This window comes from Heloderma suspectum, chromosome 5, assembly GCF_057233095.1.
Source record: "Heloderma suspectum isolate Gila_16-S chromosome 5, 16-S_ref, whole genome shotgun sequence".
Classification (NCBI taxonomy): Eukaryota; Metazoa; Chordata; class Lepidosauria; order Squamata; family Helodermatidae; genus Heloderma; species Heloderma suspectum.
The window spans coordinates 220,639,654-220,657,157 of record NC_139462.1 but is presented as its reverse complement, the minus strand read 5'-3'; the positions used below and the strand labels follow the sequence as shown (position 1 = coordinate 220,657,157).

Here is a 17,504-nt window from a genome sequence, read left to right as displayed (position 1 = left end):
GACGCCTGGAAGATGAGACCCTCAGGTCGGAAGGTGTCCAATGTACTACTGGGGAAGAGCCGAGGGAATTTCCAAGTAGTGCCAGAAAGAGTGAAGCGGCTGGGCCAAAGCTGAAAGGACACTCAGCTGTAGATGTGCCTGGTGGTGAAAAGAAAATCCGATGCTGTAAAGAACAATATTGTTTAGGAACCTGGAATGTCAGATCAATGAATCAAGGTAAGCTGGAGGTGGTCAAACATGAGATGGCAAGATTGAACATCGACATCTTGGGAATCAGTGAACTAAAATGGACAAGCAAGGGTGAATTTAATTCAGGTGACCATTCTATCTACTACTTTGGGCAAGAATCCCGTAGAAGAAATGGAGTAGCACTCATAGTCAATAAAAGAGTGGGAAAAGCAGTACTGGGGTACAATCTCAAAAATGATGGAAAGATCTCAGTACGAATCCAAGCCAAACCATTCAACATCACAGTAATTCAAGTCTATGCCCCAACCACTGAGGCCGAAGAAGCTGAGCTTCTATGAAGACCTACAACACCTTCTAGAACTAACACCAAAAAAAGATATCCTCTTCATCATAGGCGATTGGAATGCCAAAGTAGGAAGTCAAGAAATCACCGGGAGAACAGGCAAGCATGCCTTGGTGTACAAAATGAAGCAGGACAAAGGCTAATAGAGTTTTGCCAAGAGAACACGCTTCTCATAGCAAACATTCTTTTCCAACAGCACAAGAGGCGACTCTACACATGGACATCACCAGATGGTCAATACAGAAATCAGATTGATTATGTCCTTTGCAGCCAAAGATGGAGAAGCTCTATACAGTCAGTCAAAACAAGACCTGGAGCTGACTGCGGCTCAGATCATGAGCTTCTTGTTGCAAAATTTCAGCTTAAATTGAAGAACGTAGGGAAAACCACTCAATCATTCAGGTATGACCTAAATCATATCCCTTATGAATGTGCAGTGGAGTTGAGGAATAGATTTAAGGGATAAGACCTGATAGACAGAGTGCCTGAGGAACTATGGACGGAGGTCTGTAACACTGTTCAGGAGGCAGCAACTCACTCCATCCCAAAGAAAAAGAAATGCAAGAAAGCCAAGTGGCTGTCTGATGAGGCTTTACAAGTAGCTGAGGAAAGAAGGGAAGCGAAAAGCAAGGGAGAAAGGGGAAGATATATCCAACTGAATGCAGAGTTCCAGAGAATAGCAAGGAGAGACAAGAAGGCCTTCTTAAATGAACAATGCAAAGAAGTCGAGGAAAACAACAGAATGGGAAAGACTAGAGATCTTGTCAAGAAAATCCGAGATCTCAAGGAAACGTTTTGTGCAAAAACAGGCATGATCAAGGACAAAGAAGGCAGGGACCTAACAGAAGCAGATGAGATCAAGAAGAGGTGGAAAAAATACACAGAAGAACTATACAGGAAAGATCTTAATGTCCCTGATAGCCATGATAGTGCGGTCACTGAACTGGAGCCGGACATCCTAGATAGTTAAGTCAAGTGGGCCTTAGGAAGCATTACTAACAACAAAGCTAGCGGAGATGACAGTATTCCAGCTGAGCTATTTAAAATCCTAAAAGATGATGCTGTTAAAGTGCTGCACTCAATATGCCAACAAATTTGGAATACTCCACAGTGGCCACAAGACTGGAAAAGGTCAGTTTACATTCCAATTCCAAAGAAGGGCAACGCCAAAGAGTGTTCGAACTAACGCACAATTGCGCTCATTTCATATGCCAGCAAGGTTATGCTCAAAATCCTACAAGCTAGGCTTCAGTAGCATGTGAACCAAGAACTACCGAAAGTACATGCTGGGTTTCGAAGAGGCAGAGGAACTAGAGATCAAATCACCAACATTCACTGGATCATGGAGAAAGCAAGAGAATTCCAGAAAAACAATACCTGTCTCCTGAGAAACCTGTATGAGAGACAAGAAGCAACAGTACGAACTGGACATGGAACAACCGATTGGTTCAAAATTGGGAAAGGAGTACGACAAGGCTGCATATTGTTGCCCTGCTTATTTAACTTATATGCAGAGTACATCATGAGAAACGCCGGGTTGGATGAATCACAGGTCGGAATTAAGAATGCCGGGAGAATGATCAACAACCTCAGATACGCAGACGATACCACCCTAATGGCAGAAAGGGAAGAGGATCTAAAGAACCTCTTGTTGAGGGTGGAAGTGGAGAGCGCAAAAGCTGGTTTGAAACTCAACATTCAAAAAACGAAGATCATGGCATCTGGCCCCATCACTTCCTGGCATATAGAAGGGGAATAAATGGATGCAGTGACAGATTTTACTTTCTTGGGCTCCAAGATCACTGCAGATGGTGACTGTAGCCATGAAATTAAAAGACGCTTGCTCCTTGGGAGGAAAGCTATGGCAAACCTAGACAGCATAGTAAGAAGCAGAGACATCACCTTGCCGACAAAGGTCCATGTAATCAAAGCTATGGTTTTCCCAGTAGCAACGTATGGCTGTGAGAACTGGACTATAAGGAAGGCTGAGTGCCGAAGAATTGATGCTTTCGAACTGTGGTGCTGGAGAAGACGGTTATGAGTCCCCTGGACTGCAAGGAGGTCAAATCAGTCAATCCTAAAGGAAATCAACCCTGAGTGCTCATTGGAAGGACAGATACTGAAGCTGAAGCTCAAATATTTTGGCCACCTAATGCGAAGAGAAAACTCTCTGGAAAAGACCCTGATGCTGGGAAAGATTGAAGGCAAAAGGAGAAGGGGACGGCAGAGGATGAGATGGCTAGATAGCATCACCGATGCAATGAATATGAACTTGAGCACACTCCGGGAGAGAGCGGAGGACAGGAAGGCCTGGCGTGCTATGGTCCATGGGGTCACCAAGAGTCGGACACGACTTAACGACTGAACAAATTCCTCTTCTATTTGCAATTAGTTTTCAATCTCTCCCTTCTTCCACGCTATTTCAAGGAGCATGGAAAAGAGGGGTTTATTTTATTTATTACATAAATAACAGCCAACGCTCCCAAGGAGTCCAGATGCAGCATCTTCTGGAGGCCAAAGACTTTTCTGCTTGTAACAAACTACTATTCAAACTATAAGAACTTTTTTCATATAATACAAACAATAAAATTGCATATCATCTTTCTACTTTCCAAAACCTGTATTGCAATCTAATAGGCTTTTCAACTGAGCCATAAGCTAAAAGTTTCCTATTAATGAAAATATGATGGAGACTAAACCAAATTATGACTATTTACAAGGTTCAAGACACCCCTAAGGCAGGTATCACATTTTTAGCTCAATAGGTAATGGTTTTAAGTGAGGTCCAAACATTTCCATAACGATGCTAGAGTTAATCCAATCTACTGGATCCTCCAGGTGCAAATGTTTTATTTGCCACAGGAGCTGTAAGTTTAAGGCTTAAAAACAATGATCATTCAAAACGCTGGATATAAATTCCGGAAATTAAAAACAAGATTCACCTCAAGCAATCTCAAAACTTTAACACTGAACAAGGCAGATTTAGTCAGTCACTATCAGATTAAGAACACTTTATACGTGATGCTGATTTGTCTCTCATTCCCTTTAGTTATAACTTGTGAGGCAATACATAAAAGTAATATAGAGAGCAGAACAGTCACTGCGTATCTGAGATTAGAAAAAGCATAACAAATCATCTTGAAATTAATAGGTATCTAGATGTTAACTGAATCTTAAATTATTAGAATAAAATTTTTTGTGTTGCAACAGTGGAGCCTTACAAACTCAAACCTAAACAGTTTTATCTGTAATGACACAAATCAGTAGCTTTCTACACCCTACTGCTGAAATATTATATCCTTAACAAATACGACTGTCATCTAGTCACTTTGCCAAGCACATATTTCTGGGGGAAACAAAACAAGCATTGAAGCTCTTTTAAAACATTTGTGAAAAAGTGTAAACACTCATAACACACACATTTCAAAAGTGTTCAAAACCTTTAGAAATTTTTAAACCATTACATACAAATGCATGTATCTGAAAGCAACAAGAGCAGGCTACAAACACAACGGCTTTAAAACCTAGGCTTTCCAAATTCTCTCTGCCCTGTTTTGATTTATGAAGTTTGAATGAAAGTACTCAGCTGGCATATTTACAGAATTTTCAATTAACACTGTATTCCTACATTACCCTTCACAACTTGGAGACATAGTTGCTAGTATGAGAGCAAATTCACATGACTTTGAAAGCAGGCTGAAGTGCACGTTAGAGGAATGTGGACAGAAACTACGTGGTGAAGCAGTCATGTGATTTTGGTGTACAGTGAATAGATCACACAAGAAAGTTGCTTTTTTTAAATGGAGGCTAACCCTTCGCCATGCCACCATAATGCTCAGTAGAGGTGGAGTCTTCCCACACTCATAGCATCAAGCCTATGACCTGTTATGCATGTAACGGCAGCAATCAGTGGCAAATCATGGGTTAATTAATTGGTGGGGATGCACGCCGCATGCTAATTGCTTCTGGTTTGTGGCAACAACCTATGAATGCCCCATTCATAGATTGTTAGGTGACATCCAAACCCGGACACTTTGGGTTGCTTATGGGTTAAACAACCCAATTTGTTTTTGTTAATTAATTAACTCTTGATTTGCCACCAATTGCTGCCATTATGTGTGAACAGCTTTCATGGACTGAAGTTCATCAGACCTACAAGAAAACTAACACTTATGATTTCTTCCAAAAGTGAATTTAATCCGATGTTTAACTTCTAGAACTGGGACATGTTTAATTATTCCAATATAGAAGACAGTACTTTGTATGTAGACTAATAAAGTTATTTATCTCACTGAGGTTATCTTATGATATCATTGTATTAATTATCTTGGAGGTATAAGGAGCAAGCTTTATTTTTTTTAATTTTAAAAACAATTATATAGAAGATTTTTTTAATTATTATTACATAGAATACTGAAGTAACTCTATACCTATACACACTTTCCATTATGGTGAACATGGGCTTCCAAGAGGATGGGGGAGCCACCCAGATTCATCGGAGAGAAAGTAGCAACAGACCTACTTTTTTTCCTTGTCCATCATGATCTTTTCAGTTTACAAATCATAACTTCCAAAGCAGATGGACAAGCCTGTGCATCATCACCAGTCTATACATATTACAGATGCACAGATCTTGCAGGCTGACATTTTAGTATGTCACTGCAAAGAATCCAGGTATTCTATGCACGTACTCAGGATAGATAGATTTCAGTCCAGTTCTCCATTTTGAAATGTATGTATTTCCTCAACATGCATATGTATATTAAGCTTGTTACTATTAAAAAAATCAAATGTATTTGTTTGCAGCTAGAGCCTTTTATACAATCTGTGAGCATAATCCCAAACCTTTAATCATACAGCCCACATGTCTTTTATTTTATTTAAGAGAATTTATATCCTGCCCTTCTGTTGTGATCATAATACTCAAGCTTGCCAACAAAATTAAAAACCACAAAATCAATTTACACAGCATACCTGTACAATAAAAACATAAAAACAAGAGACAAAGAAGCCTTTTGCACTTCAGAATTATATCTGCGTAGGGCCAAACTAGATGGGACATTGGGGTTCCATGACTGGGTGGACAAGAAACAGATTTCCATTTGGTTCTTTGCACGCATACAAAAATATTAAGAAAGATCACTTTGTTGAGGGCTTCATTCCCATGCACATTTATCTGGAAATAGGTTCCAATGAACAAAATCAGACTTACTTCCAAGTAAATGCACATAAGATTGGGTTGTGAGTGTTCACAACTTTCTAGAAGTAAATACTGACCAAAGTCATGTTTTCTATGAGATTGAAATTACATGTCCATGCTGTTTGGTTATTAGAGTTGTAAACATGCATAATTTGAGAAATGAGCTCAGGTAGTTGGGAGTGCATAAAACAGTGCTAGATTTAGTGCAGAATGTGGAGAATGAAGCCTGTTTAGGAGCCCCTGCCCTTTAAGGACGCCAACTTTCCCATCAGATGATCCACCTGCTCCATTGCTCCTTGTGCCTTAAACAAGGTTCCCTCTCTTAATTGATCTGTTTACTAAGACAAAACTGAAAGTATCCTTCGACTGTCACCTTCCTTGATACTCAGAGGGTGCTAACTGCCCAACTCCCATGTATTAATTTATGTGTGTAGAACATGTTCAACTTCGGGTGACAAAGTTCTGCCCTAAAATAGTATGCCCAGCTCCCGTGACTGTGGGAAGATTCTCTTCATTGGGTAGGGGATGGAAGACCCTCCCTACTGAGTAGTGGATCAAACTCACTTTCACACACTTTTTCTTGAGTCCACAAAATTCAAAAGTCCAATATTTTGCTATCAACTGTCATCTTCTGAACAAAGCTGACCCACACATTTTTAGAATTTAACTGTTTTAATATTTTTAATTCACTCTCTCCAGTTTCCCTCTTCTCCTATGCTTACTTCTCTCTATACCAGATCTGAATAAAGCTTTCATAATTTGGCCCCAGTTGGGTTGACTAAGTGCACTGGCAGCCCAAGAATCTGTCTCTCCTATGCAGCCTGTCTGAACATTCACATTACCACAACAACCCATGACTAAAATGGGGGATAGGCTAAAAGCTTGCTCCACAGAAATGAAGGAGATTCAGGAGATGGTGCTATTGCCCATATAACCCATGTCCTGCTTGTGAGTTTCCTACAAACAGTTCGTTGGCCACTGTGTGAACAGAATTCTGGACTAGATAAATGCTTGGTTTGATCTAGCATGGCTCTTCTGCTCTTATGAAGAATGAGACTATCTAACTGGCCATCCTAAGGGCCCCTTGCTTTAGGAGTATAAAGAGGTAGTGGCATATCTACCAAACAAAGCTGAAGTTTTAAAGGCCACTGTGGGTTGACAGTAGTCTTGATCTACACAGCAGTCCACCAATTTTAGCTGGCTTTGGTAGCCGGTCAAGATATGCACTCACCACTGACCTTGGATTGTGACAATACACTATGCCTTTGGGAGCTCTGCATACCTTCGAGACCTATCATAACTACAGGGGAAAACCCCTGCCCTCTTCCTCCAGCTGGGTAGGGGGCCAGGGACTCATCCCCATTGCACTGAAGAAGCAGGTTGTCATGCAACTTTTCAAGCCTCTCCAAAGCTCCACACAAAACCTGGAAAATTATCCCATCCTTCTCCCAAGCCTGGAGAAGAGCAAAGGATCTTACCAAAATACAAAGAAGTAGGCTCACTACTATGGGCCCCTGGTTCAATGGATGCAAAATGTCATCTCCTGAATCCTAGTGCTTGTGATGACGTGCTATATCCAGTAGAAAGTTCATAATAGTTATAATACATGACTTAATTGTATTTAAAATGATAAAACACTCTCTCTCTCTCTCTCTCTATATATATATATATATATGATGCTCTTATTTCATAAAAAGAAAGCCTTTGATGGAAAGTAATGGTTCAGTTTTAAGAGACTGTAAGCATAGATTGTAAATTGCAATGCAAACTTCTATTTTTAAGTTAAATTACTTTTTTAAAACAAATTATTAAAACGAACCACTTGTTATAACATTTTTAAATTAAACTTCACTTTTAAAAGTCATTGTCTATCCCAATTAGAATACCATGTTTCTAAAATTAATCATGGGAGAGTGTCTCCCTTTGGTCCACGAGAGTCACTCATTTTTAAAAAATGTTCTGATAAAAATTATTTGAAAGTCTCACAACAGTATTTGGCCCCTCCCCCTTACAGAACAAGCGGAAAGTAATAAAGCATTGTAAACTAATGCTAAGGTGCTTCTGCAGTATGCAGATGTGAAGAGAAAAGAATGACAATTTGATATGGGATAAAGCAGCTGGTGGGCAAGAGCAAATACTAATCACGTTGGCCAGAATGTTTCATGTTCTTATGTTCTGCATTGTCCTACCCACCTGCCACATTGGAAGTTATTTGGGACAAGGACTATGCTTACACTGTACATTTAGATGAAATAATAATTGCAGTGGGGCTACAGTACATAATTTGGGGCTCTCAAGCACTCACAAGTACTAATGTTTATCTCAGGATTTGGAGACTTCATTTTCCTGAGCCAGCTTTCATTGGAAAGGCATCTATCAGCATTATGTTTAAAGAGCTTCCAGTTACTATGGAGTTGGATCCAGATTTACTCATACTTAGAGTAGAACCACTGGAATCAATGGTACTTAAATTAGTCATGACTAACGTACGTCCCTCTGATGGGTCAATGGGCCTACTTTTAGTATGAAACAGGGCAAAATCCGATGGGGTGCTTATGCCCCACGGATTCTCTCATGCCCTGCCTATTCTGCTGTGTAAGCACCCCACCGCTTACTCAGTGGCAATTTAGCGCTTCAGGGGCAACTTGAAACAAGTGGAAATGCTTGTTTCTGAAAGAAGGCAGATCAGCGGAGCTTGCATAACCATGCTCTGCAGACCTGCCTCTTTCCAGAAAGTAGTGTTTCTGCTCCTTTGGGGGCTTCCCCTAGGAAATGCTCAATCTCTCTTGCCTGAGTGGTGGGTCCCACTTGAGCAATGGAATTGGTGGGACCCACCGACTGCAGAATGGAATCAGCAGGGCAGGAAAGAATCTGCGGGGGTATAAGTGCCCTGTTAGATTCTGCCCTAAATCTGGATCCAACCCTGTGACTGTACTTTAAAGAAACAAAAAGACATAGCTCTGCTCTCAGGATTAGTATAATCTAAACAACTGGTCATATAAGGAAAGGAAAGGGGAAGGACATACTTTGACATATAAATGTACAAATTACAGTAACATGCATATCTTACTAGATTGTATTTATAAAGGCTGTTTTTCTGCTGGGTTCTTGGGACAGGCAGATGTAGAGGTTTCTTGCCCTGAGATAGGCACCTTACTCACTTTGGTCGCCATAAGCAATGTGATAAAAATATTTTAATGTCTTGCTTACCAAAGACAGTTATGTGTTTGAGAAACTTAGGGTGCAATCCTGGCTGGCTAGGGAATGCTGCTAGTTGCAGTACTTTTTTCTGTCTAAACATGCATAGGATTGCACCCTTATCCATTCATTCCTAACACAGGGTAACAGTTAGCTGATCTTCAGAAACTGTTGCTTCTGAATAAATTAATTGTTTTTAATGAAAAGTTGTGTCAACAGAACTTAGATCATAGAATCATAGAACAGAAGGGTTGGAAGGGGTCTATAAGACCATCAAGTCCAATCCCCTGTTCAATGCAGGAATCCAAGTCAAAGCATCCCTGGCATCCCAGATGCCTGTCTAGCCTTGTCTTGAATGCCTCCAATGCCTTCTGTAAACACTGATGGTTTACAGAATTAGCTAAACCAATGGGAGTCAAAACTTTCCTATTGGAAACTGTTGCTTATTGTGGTTTAGATCAAACCAGGGAAGATAACTTTTCACAGCTGTCAGTACATATAGTTGCTCCTGTCTGTTGAAGTCCTCTCCAAGTCCTTGCAAGTCCGAGCACTGGAACATTATGACACCCTAACACCTACTAGAGGATCTCTGAAGATATGAATGCTGGAGAGGCAATGGACTGTCATTCTCACTGGCGGACTGCACACAAGATGGCATGGTATGCTCTCTACAACACATTTTTATCTGTTAATGATTGATTTAAGCTAAAATTAAATAAACCACTTGTATACAGTGAGGGAATGTGAAATGATAAAATGGTGGAAACAATTCCTTTAAAAACAGTTGTACCAGTCAAGAGTTGCATTTCTTAACTGGCTTTTGCACACTGTCATACTGGAACTTAACTAACGAGAACTGAATTCCATCTACCCAAAAGCCTATCCTTGGCATTGATAAAGTATTACCTGGAACTTCTCAGAAGGCATAAACAGTACAATGCAATTTAAGATATACTCTGCTCTCCAATAAGAAGGTTACTATGAGGGCTAAATCTAGCTCTCCCATTCATATCCCTTGGCAGCCTTGAATGGTGATGTAAGATCCAGGTTTTACCGAGCAAAAAGTATAAGCACAACAGTGTAAACCTAATCAGAGAACACCAAGCCTTGAGCACATTTCTATTCTGATTGAGTTGTAAAAAGCATCACTAATGTCAGACTATCCTTATTGGTCAGTGTGAAGGAACAGAACTATTCTCCATTTTTGTATTTAGTTTGGTTTAGGATCTTATGGAATTAAGAGTGTGTGTGTGTGTGTGTGTGTGTGCACGCGCGCGCGCATGCGTGAAAGATTGAGAGAATCGGTTTCAGCCAAAATGTTGATATTTAGAGAGCAAAAGTTTGGCTAGCTTGTACAGGTCAGGAAGTTGTGCTCAGGAACAGGAATTATAAATTTCAATAAAAGGACAGGAAGAAAAAAAGGGTTTTGAACTCAGAAAATTAGTTTGCAGAAAGGAAGAAACTACCCTCCTGATTGATTGGAGTTGGAGATGAAAAATAATAATTTTAAGAGATAAAAGTCTAGGCAGAAAAGGAGAGAGAAGATGAAAGGAGAGAGAGAGAAGGAAGGAAGAAAAAGGAAAGGAAAGGCCAGAGACCTATAGGAAAAAAAAGTCAGAGCTGCTGGATCTGGAGAACTGGCTGCAAGACCTGGATCAATGACAGTAAGATAACGCTTGGATAGGGAACCTGATAAAACAGGGTGTCAGGAGCGCCCTAGCGGCCTCTTTCAGTACAGTCCAATAGCCAACTCAAGACACAGATGAAAGGATTATTTTCAAGGCTTTAATCCTTTTACAACTTAATGACTCTTTCAGATGCTAATCACCAGCGACTAAGCAATGAACAGCAGAGTAGCCTATGCTCCGAGTATGCAGTTGGTCCCCATTTGAAGGAGAATCACTTGAAGACCTTGAACTTATGGGCTAGGGAGAGATCCTCCCTCTTTCCCTTGGGTCCACGGGACGCGGCTGTTGCTTGCGCTCCAAATGGGCGCTACGTCTCTTTTCCGCGCCCTCCATCGCTCGTTGCTCCCTGCGTCTGCGTCGAGCATCTAGCAAGCCCCCTCCTGCACTCTCTCACTACCAGGGTCACTATCTATCTCAGGAATGCTGGCAGGAGGAATCTCTGCCAGCTGCTGTGCCTGTGAGGGATGAGCTGGCTCCTCTCCCACGGATTGCTGATCCTCCTCAGAATCAGAACTGCTCTGGGGTTCTATCGGCTCAGTTTCCGCCCTGACAGGGACACATTAGGTTAGCTGGATGCATTTATCCCGGACTGTTTTATTACCCTATTGCTCATATGGTTGCTGGTTTGGGGTGTGTGTGTATCCATTCGGACTTTAAAATTTTGTCTTATTGACATTTTTCTTCAGCAAAATGTAAACTTTATTATTTGAAACTTTGTGGTCTATTTTCTTTTTGGGTTACCCACCCCATATCTAACAGTCAAACCTCACACTACCTAAAGTAGATACCCAAGACCCAGAGAGTTTTAGGGCTGGTTTGATGGAGGCAGCCAGAAGGAGAAAAAATTCTACCTGGTGACAGCAGACAAGGCCACAGAATGGGAAAAACTAAAAGGAACATCAGCACACCATATTTGCTGTTTTCCCTTCCACTCATGAAACAAGGTGTTGTTGGTTCATGACAGCCAGGTTGTTTAAAGCATATGTGTTCCAAAAAGCCTTTATTTTCACGAGTGCACTATAGTCCACAATGGTAGCAAAAACATGCCTGACTAGACTGGAAAACTCTAGAAACATGATTATATAAAAAGCCTATAAAACCCAATCAGCACTGAGGTGTCTCCTCTGCTTCTAGACAAGATGGACTAGCCCTTTTTGCACTTAGTACATCAGTTGGATGTCATGGGAAATCTGATCATGGCACCATTAAAAACCAATGGGTTTCAATGCTTCTCTTAAAAAAAAACCTCTTTGAAAATGACTGGAAGGATTGATTTACACAGTTACTCCTTTCCAGTTAGAAAACAGGTCTTTAAGACCTTGCTGTTTGCCATAGATACCCTCTTATTTCCCATACCATATCAGACACTATGTTAGTGGCAGAGCAGTACAAACTAGTACAACGTATCAAGTCTTCAGCAGTATTTTCAATCATGTGGCTTAGATGTCTTGGAGTTATTTACTATTATTCAAAAATTTTTATAACTATCACTTTATGTATCCACTACATAATAATTTCACCGTGTATTAATTATTAACATTTATACACCGCCTTTTTGTTGTTGTTGCTAAAAAGCCATCAAGGCAGTGTACAATTTAAAACAATGAAGTCATAAAACACAAGCCACTAAGAACATTAGAACAGTTACATAATTTAAATATCTAAATACAGAGATGCTTCTTTATATCCTTTCTGACAGTCAAGACAGTGGGGGTGGGGTCAAGCATAATTCTTGAGGGAGCATTTTCCAACACAGGAAGGCAACACAGGAGAAAGACCTTTCCTGCATGACTAACAATCCTACATCCTACAGTACTAAACAAGCATTCCAATGCTGCTGAGTGAAAAGGCTTAGCTACCAACAGAGCCCTCTGACATACTGAGGAATAACGTTTGAGAAAAATATGAGGTGCAAGGCTTGGGGTGGGGTGAAGGAACAATCTAAGGCATTATGCTTCCTAGTAAATATAGGTCTCCCATTAGCTAACCTCCTAGTGGCATCTCATGCACCTGCCCAGTTTGGGGCACTTCTGTAGAATTCAGGGAAACTGCGTGACCAGCACAAAGCATGAAATCAGGGAGAAAGAAACAGGGAATCCCATGTCTGGCATGCATGGCAAAATCAGCACTTACTATAGACACACTGATGAGTAATGATCAGGAGAAGTACTGCTTGGAGACAACTGATGGTAGAGGACTACCTTATCCAGCAGTTTTACTAACAATTGGGGGAAAACAACCCACAAAAAAGAAATCTGCTCATTATGCAAGGATTCTCTCATCCCTGGGCCATGATTCCATACACATTCCAATTGGAATGTATATGGAAATGTAGCCAAAGGATGGGAGTTGAGTAGGACTGAAGGGTACAGGAGATAGTAGATAGAATTAAGGAAGACAAGGGAAGTACATATGAAAGAAGCAAATGCCTAAAGGAAGAGAAGCTTGCTAGGACCAGCTAGGAAGCCTAGCAAAAGAAAAATACCTTGAAGCCACACAACTGTGAGCATTTCTACACTGAGCGATTTTACTCCTCTACCACCACTGCCAGTATGTACTGTGTAGGATACCCACTGCATCTAGCTGCCTTCATTTCAAACATTTTAAAATATAAAATCAAAGTCAAAGTCAAAATCAAGGGCAAATTTGTTGTTAATTTGAACTATACTCTCCTACAAATTGGACAAACCAGGGAAACAGTTAGACCAGGCTTCACCTACACCTGAATGATATAACCCTTATTCATGCATTCAGAAACCTACACCAACAGGCGAGGAGGGAGAGTGAAAATGAGCATGCTAGCTCCACCTCCTCCATTGCCCTTCTGGCATGCCAGCCCCCTCAGTTGCCCTACTAATGTTCAGAGTGAACTTTTGAAGTGGGGAAGCTCACCATATGATGAAAAAGCCTAATTTTCCAGGATTCTACATCACGTAGAGCATCTCCACAGACAGAACAGGCTCCCCACTTCAGACATTCACCCTGAAGAAGTGGAGGGCAATGAGAATGGTGATGGGGTGGAGGGTGGGAGCTAGTGTGCTCATGTTCACTCGTCACATTTGGCTCTAGGTTTCTAGTCACCAGAAATTCTTAATGTCCACCATCTAGGTGACCAGCCAGATGGGCGATTAATAAATTTAATAATAATAAATAATAATAATTCTTTAGGGAAAGATCAACTTGAAATACCTTAAAGTGAAAATGTGACTTCAAAACACCTTCCTGACCATGTTTGCCCCTCTGTGTTTGAGATAGCATTATGCATGTCTCCTTTGGATTATCCCTCTGTATCGCTATCTTTCTGTATATGCCATTTATTTATTTATTTATTTACAGCATTTATATACTGCTCCACATCTAGAAAGGAACATATAAGATACATTTCACTTTAACTTGTGGCCTGTGATGGACTAAATCAAGTGATATCATCCACCAAAAGCTGTGGCATAACCAATACTATTAGGATATCAAACTATGTACTTACTATTCCTTGGCTTTTGAATGTCTCACCAGATTACGTTGTTTCCTAAGATTGCAGTGAAAATTTTAATCTCACAATGAAATCACAAAAGGAAAACATTTGGACTACAGGACAGATAGATTTTACTAATCAACATGCTTCAAGCTGTTGAGACCTGGTAAGACCATGAATACTGGTTAGGTATTGTAGGTTCCTCTGAGCAGGAACTGGCTGCAACTGTTTGGAAAGTACTCAGCACATAAAATGCCAAACTGGCATATGACTGATCATTTTGTCTTCCTTGTACAATAGCATCAGAGTACCATTAACACAAAATATACTTAGCTCAAGTTAATATTTGAACATAAACGTGACTAATCTGCTTTTAAAAGGGGTGTGTGATAAGTATTTTGAAGACAACACCTCAGAACATACACAGAGTATGGTGCAGAATCAGGCTTTTTTTCTTTTCTGAACCGGGACAACACATTTTATTATACAGAAGAAGAAAAAAGTATCTGAACCAAGCTAAACTGGTTGACTTATAGAGAACCCTTTACTCCAGAAATAACTCCCCCCCCCCAAATTTCAGGAAAATTGTTAGCTACAAGGATGATTCCTATTAAATCAGTAGTGTTAATGAAACATCACTATACTTGTCTTAAAACCTTATCTACAATATTCTTACATCTTCCAAATTTCTAATGTCTAACTGTTTCAACCAAACACAACTGTTTGGCAAAACATATGCCATACATTATATAGTCCATCAGTAATAACACACTCAAAGATAATTTGATGCACTGAATGCCAAGATAGCTTTGCTTGAGGAAAAAAAAATCTATAAAAGTTAGGAAGTGGTGAATTAGCCATTTTTAAAGGTACATTTCTGACTTAGAGAGCAATCCTATGGCCGCTAGTCAGCGACTAGATGGCCATAGGGTATCTGGTTTTCCAGGAATCGATCTCGGAGCCCACACTCCGAGGTCGGTTCCCGGAAAACTGACCTTCCCCCCTTCCGCGCTGCCTCACAAAAGGAGCGCGGAGCAGCCAAAATGGGGCGTTACGAGGCGGGTGGAAATGCCTGTACGACACATCCTATGTGTCGTACGGCAGCCTCCTCCCCCACTCTGCCCTCCCACGGCTGGACAGCCGAAATTGGCTGTCTAGCCGAAAATGCAGGGCAGGAAAAGTGGGAAGGGAACAATCCCCTCCATGCTTCTCCTGCCCTGCATTGGACAGGCAGTCGCCTCTGAGTTTGGAGGCAGCCACCTATCTGCATAGGATTGCGCCCTTAGTTACTATTGTTAGTAGCCCCCTAACATTAGTGTTAAAAGTATGGGGGGGGCGGGTGATGTTAACATGATGGACTAGATGTTATATAGCTCTAGTCAGTTTCCACTGCTTAGAAGTAGGAATTCCTCAAAACAAGAAACAACACACCCTTGACAGAACAGAAACTGATAAGGGAAAGGGGAAACCAATAAGCTCCAACACCAGTTAACAGCACTTTAAACTTATTTTTCAAAACTGCGTAGATTTCAAGATGATAGCATCTCAAAGGCTACCTACTTACCTGGGAGCAAGTCCCATTGAGCACAATGGGGCTTACTTCTGAGAATATATATACAGGATTGTACCGTTAAAGAGTTGTTTTACTCAGTCATTCCACAATTTGATCAGGAAGAGCACTCAATGGGAGGGAGGATCTTATATTCTATTTAAGATTTGTCTATATGGTGTAGTTCATCTTTACACATTAATGTTCAAGGTAAATATGGTGAACAAGAGTTGCTATGGAAGTTTCCATGCTGAAATAACATTCCTTCAAGATGACCCCCCAAAAGTAGAATGGTCCAACTAGTGTAATGTCAAATGCAAATGTGAAACAAAAACAAACAGTACAGAATAAGTTACATTTTTCATTATTCTAGAATAGGAAATGAGATTGTGCAAATATAGCCACTGACACTAATACTACAGCAAGAAAATAGCACACACAATCACAGTAAATTTAAAACAAAAACATCATTTAATACTGTATATTACTCATATGTTAAAAAGGTATAGTAAAAAGTTACTGAACTGTGAATTGTCAATTTAGGTTTATAAGTAAAGTGGCTCAGGCAGCTGTATTCAAGGGGTATGCAGCAACTGCTTTCATAACATTAAAAAACTATTGTATAGTGCTATTTAACAAGACATTAATGAATGGCTTAGCATGAATGCAGCTGCATCACACTGCTGACAGAACAGTATCTTATCCTCACCCTGTATTTGTCTTGAAAGTATTGAAGCTAAAAATATTTTCAACAGCCAGGGATTGTACTACAAGGCTATTTCTTACATAGTAAGGATTCATTTTATTGTGCATGAAAATAGTACCAGCAGTACTTACAGAATCTCAATATACAATTAAGATCGCTATAGTTAGCATTTTTATTTGGGCACAGAAGCTTTTGTTCATCCGAACATTTTATATGGTTGTTTGGTGGTGGTAATAAGCTTTTCAACTCCAACACAGCCCCACCTGCCTCACTGTACTTCAAGTAGGTGCAAGTGTAATATAATGCACATTTTAACAGCAGCAGAACTGCAGTGTACTTCAAAATTTCAGAAATAAAACAAAACAGCCTAAACTTAAGTTGATGGGGTATATGACTAAAATGTCATGGTATATATCATACTAAGAAATTAACTGTATAGGCCTTATATGAGAGCCAGTGTGGTGTAGTGGCTAGAGTGCTGGACTGGGAGTCGGGAGATCTGGGTTCTAGTCCCCACTCGGCCATGGAAGCTCACTGGGTGACTTTGGGCCAGTCACAGACTCTCAGCCCAACCTACCTTACAGGGTTGTTGTTGTGAGGATAAAATGGAGAGGAGGAGGATCATGTACACTGCCTTGAGTTCCTTGGAGGAAAAAAGGCAGGATATAAATGCAATAAATAAATAAATATGAAGAGAACAGCATTAGTACATTCTGGAGTTACATTGTGTATTAACTTTTCTGAAACAAACTAGTTACATAACCCATTCTTTCACTTATGACCTATTTCTTATAGAAAACCGAATCATAATTTTAAAATGGCTTCAATATCTCACATATACTACATTTTGGAATATTCCAGGTGACACTTTCAAAATTCATCATAGAAAAGAATGCCATATAGAAGTGTTCCTTTGAAATTTTGTGCATACAATATTTAAACTTGAAATTATTTGCAAAACTAAAGAGTTGTACTAGTGACTTTAATAGATATATAAATCATATTCCTTCTTATAGCCTATGCAACAATCTAACATTCAAGCAGAGAAAAATCTAACAAAATACTCTCCCCTATACCATTTGAGAAAAAAATATTTCAGATAGCTAAACAAATGACTTTTATCCATAAATTAGTTGCCATAAATTAGTTGCCATTGCAA

The 17,504-nt window shown here is 40.1% G+C and overlaps 1 protein-coding gene across 22 annotated transcripts in view; it reads right to left on the bottom strand.

Moving 5' to 3' along the window:
- Positions 1–17,504, bottom strand: part of KMT2C (lysine methyltransferase 2C) — a 255,472-nt gene that overhangs the window by 220,832 nt on the left and 17,136 nt on the right. For 2 of the 22 annotated variants that reach the window (XM_084859361.1, XM_084859357.1), the window contains exon 2: positions 16,923–16,988. The exons of 19 other annotated variants lie outside the window; for them this stretch is intronic. The gene's annotated coding sequence lies outside the window, so the exon portion shown is untranslated. Of the gene's footprint in view, positions 1–14,102; positions 14,145–16,922; positions 16,989–17,504 lie in introns of all 22 variants that reach the window. One more of the 22 variants, XM_084859358.1, reaches the window with a different exon arrangement.